Here is a 4,269-nt window from a genome sequence, read left to right on the forward strand (position 1 = left end):
TGGAGAAACGACCAAAATAGAAGTTGTAGATCTTAATGAGTTCTACAACTTTTATGTTCATGACTTTTTAAGTTGAAATCATATACTCTCAATATGTTGTTTCAAGATGCCATTTTTTAATTTAAATTTTGATTTTTTTCAAACAAAGTCACATGAAAAGATGAACAAAATAACTTAATAGAGCATGATTTTAGAAAATTTTAGAAAAAAATCATCACATTTGGAATTAGTATATGGGAGAAAGACTAGTTCCAAGTTTTAGCCAGAGATTAAAAAGAGAAATCACACTTGTTCTTGTAGAACAGGTCAAGAACAAGTGTGATTTCTCTTTTTAATCTCAGGCTAAAACTAGTAACTAGTATTTCTCCCTCGTACTAACTTCAAATTTGATAATTTTTTTCCTATATTTTTGTAAAATCATGCTCTACCCATTTATTGTGTTGTTACAGCTATTATTTTTGTCATTTTTTCATGTGACTGTGTTTTATCAATTCAAAATTTGAATATCAAGAAATGGCAACTTCAAACAATATTTTGAAGCAGTAAATGATTTCTTCTGAAAAAGTCATCAACAACAAAATTGTAGAACTGGTCAAGATCTACAACTTTTATTTTGGTCATTTCTTCATCCGAGAAAGTGGTAGTAACATTTTTCACAAAATCTACATATCTCTCTTATAGTTTATGAAACCATATGAGATATGTAAAATTTATGAACATGTATAGTATCACTTTGACGTATGGAGAAATGACCAAAATGAAAGTTGTAGATCTAGATGGATTCTATAACTTTGTTGATGATGATTTTTTCAGTTGAAATCGTTTACCATTCAAAAAATCTATTCGAAGTTCTCAAACTTTGAAATTCAAATTTCAAATTGTTCAAACAGAGTCGGATGGAGAATTGACCAAAATAAAACATCTCGATGAGTTCTACAACTTTGAAGTTGTCAAATTTATGTTCGAAGTTGTCAAATTTTGAAATTCAAAATTTGAATCGTTTAAACCAACTCTGATGGCGAAATGCCTAAAACAAAATTTGTAAATCTCGGTGATATATACAACTTTGTTGTTGACGACTTTTTTGTTTGAAACCATTTATGTTCTAAATTATAATAATAATCATGACTTTCATTGAAATAAAAATAAAAACGTTATACAGTAATGGGCCAAAAGAGTCTCAAAATTGGCCTTTTCGTCCCAGCAAAACAGGCTCCACGTGGCTCTTCGCCGTTAGATCAAAACGGATGGTCGAGATGCACTAGGCTCAAAATAAAAATCGAGGAACCCTAACTCTTGCGTCTCATTTCTCCCGTCTCTCCTCTCTCTCTCTGTCGCCTGCAGCCGCCGCCCTCCCATGGCATCTTCTCCCCCCCTCACTCTCTCGTAGCAGCCGAGCGCGGCCCTGCCTCCCTTCCGGCAGGCGCACGCGGACCCGCCACCTTCAGCCCGGCGCGGAGCAGCTCCGGCCCCTCCTCAGGGTGGCGTGTGTGGCCTGTCCGCACCCATCTCACCCCGAGAGGCAAGATCCCAGCCGCCGTCCTGTACGGCCGCGGGAGCAGCGGCGCCCTACCGCTCGACCTCGCGGAGCAGCGAGGGCGCGAGATCCGGTGGCAGTGGCCAGTTCTGTGAAAAGTTGACTACCCAATGCATTTAAAAATATTGGATCTTGCTAATTGTAGTCGTATGGTACATTTGTGTGATCGGCTTGCATGTCAAATATTGAATGCCTATTTGACTTAGCTACCTTTTCTAGTTCATAATTGAATGGGGTTTGCTTTTATTTTCTCCGAATTCCTCTCTGAACTGCAACCGAATGAATTCTTGTGTTAAAATATAGTGAAGGATTTTTTCTCTCCAATTTTATTGTAGAGATGACATGTTTAATACAAGCTAATGTATTTTTTCTGAGAATATATCAATTAAGTGTCAGGAGGTACATGTGTTAATTTCTCTGAATAAGCTAATTAGGCTCTTTAGCCTTTCTGAGAATATATGATTGCTGACAATTGCCCAATTAATTTCTGTGACAAGATCATATGCAGAATTCATTGTTGTACCTTTTTCTTTGATTCACTGATAGATTTACATGTACCTGTGATGTGTGGCGTTCAAATCTGAATATTAAATTATTTCCAATCAACATATGGTCATGGTTGCTGCGTAAACTAGCTGGAACTAAGTGCGTTATGTGCTGTAGGAAGTTTTTTTCCTTTCTTTTTACACAGAGGCTATAAAGTTTTGATTTGCTTTGAACTTTAGCAGCACTAAATACAGAGATACAGTACACTGCAATTACTGATTTGTTTTCATGCCACAAACTTGTTAGCAATATCATATTTAATAGTCAAATGGTTACTGTACCCTGAACACTACAAGTATGTTGTATTTTACACAGGGTTTTGAAAGACAAAATGCTAAGTCATTAGTCGAAGCTTCAGTGTTGGTGCTTGCAAATAAGCAGGACACTCAGGGTGCTCGACAACCTACAGCAATCACCAAGGTACCCATTCATCAATAATCATTCTCCTAGTGGTGTTTTCAGTTCATGTTTTGCATGTACCAGAGTACAGGGCTTGCTTATGTCTTTCTCGATAGATATTAAATATAGTAAGGCTGAAACAGCAACATATTTGTACCCAGTATTCAATAGGGTATAAATCATAGTGTTGAGGGAATGATTAGCTACTGTTTTTTTTACAACATTTCAGCGTCGTCTTCATTCTTGTCCTCTCTTTTTATGCTGCAGAGATGAAATGTCTAACTAGCAGTAGCACTTGTTTATTAGTAGCAGCACGTGTGCTAGTGTATCAACATGAAATGTCTAACTAGCAGCAGGACAATGTATGAGTGTCCAGTTAACTGAACGTACTTTCAGGTCAGGTTCAGTTAACTGAATCTATCTTCAGTTCAGGTTTAGAAGCAGCTCATCTCGCTCTGTTCTGTTTTCTTTGTTGCACATGGCTTGGGAAGTAGCAGCATATCATCTTGCTGTGTTCGGTTTCATGGTGTTGGCTTGATTCAGTTCAGTAGCAGCTCAATGAAGTTATATGCATAGCTACTAAATTCATATGCCTAGCTGCTAAATAATTTATGGTTGAAAATTCATATGCCTAGCTGTTAAATAATTTATATGGTGGGATTCCACGTGATGTGATATGCCTGTATAGTGGGGAACAATGAAGTTTAGAAACACAGTGTCAATTGCACATATATATCATATCAGAGTGCGTCGTCTAGATGAGCTGTGCATTGCATAAGCATGCATGTTGTCGCACCTACTAGTCTTCCTTAAATTAAATTATTAAGCATGAGTATATATGTTGATTCTAAAAATAATTTCCGATATGAAAATTCAGTTCTGAAAGTAATTTATGGCTGACCAGTGCACATTCCATTGCTGATTTACTAAGTCCAGTTTTCTTTACCTAGTCTAGCAGCACAAGTTAATTGTTTTTGTACTACTATGTAACTATCTCTTAGTGGGGAGAAGAAATATTGCTTTTGTATGTGATATTAAGAATCACTAAGTGAATAGCTATTAGCAACTATGCGATGCTATCTCATTTTCCTTGAACAAGTCTTTTTTATATATTGATGTCAGAAGATGTATCTAATCATACTAGACAAGATGAGCTTGCGATGGCAGCATGCCGAGCCTCCACTAAACTTGTTTATATGTTTCATGGCAGGGAATGAAGAGTTAGTTTTTGAAACATGGTCCATCACTTAATTGAGAGGCGCCTGCAACACGCACAGGTGGACATAAACATAAAAAAATTGATGCTGGTACTGTCATGTGCTTTTGGACACGTTTTAAATACGTTGAATGAGATGTGAAGGTTGTAATATGTTCCCAGAATATTTATGTGCTGATCTAGACCTATTTTTGTTGCTGATGATGCGAACATGTGTTAACTAATGATGATTGGTAATTAATTTGGCTGAAATTATGGATGAAAATATTTTTATTTTGCTATCAGTCATTTCTAGTTGGGCTGAAATCTAGTAGCAGCCCAATTTGAGCAGGGTTGCATGACCATTAAAAGGCCAAAAAAGGCCCCTAAAAAATCATATTTGTCCAAAACAAAAAAAAAATCAGTTGGTCGTAAAAGGGGCCGAAAGTTCCTGGGAACCCAAATTGGGCCACAAAATACCTAGGCTAAATCCTATGTGGCAACGATGACACGTCAGCGTACATCTTGCGGACACATGGCGTTTATGACGGAAAAAAATCCTACGTGGCAGCCTATCTGTGACAGAAAATTT

General features: G+C 37.1%; 1 long non-coding RNA gene across 2 annotated transcripts; it reads left to right on the forward strand.

The window, feature by feature from the left end:
• Window positions 1-1,311: 1,311 nt before the first annotated feature.
• LOC136513249 (uncharacterized) lies at window positions 1,312-3,950 on the forward strand. Of its 2 annotated transcripts, XR_010773327.1 has the most exons (3): window positions 1,312-1,623; window positions 2,399-2,503; window positions 3,693-3,950. It is a non-coding gene; the product is annotated as an uncharacterized lncRNA (long non-coding RNA). The 2 variants fall into 2 exon arrangements; XR_010773326.1 differs by having other exon boundaries at window positions 1,312-2,503.
• The last annotated feature ends 319 nt before the right edge of the window (window positions 3,951-4,269 follow it).

Source organism: Miscanthus floridulus, chromosome 16, assembly GCF_019320115.1.
Source record: "Miscanthus floridulus cultivar M001 chromosome 16, ASM1932011v1, whole genome shotgun sequence".
NCBI classification, from domain to species: domain Eukaryota; kingdom Viridiplantae; phylum Streptophyta; class Magnoliopsida; order Poales; family Poaceae; genus Miscanthus; species Miscanthus floridulus.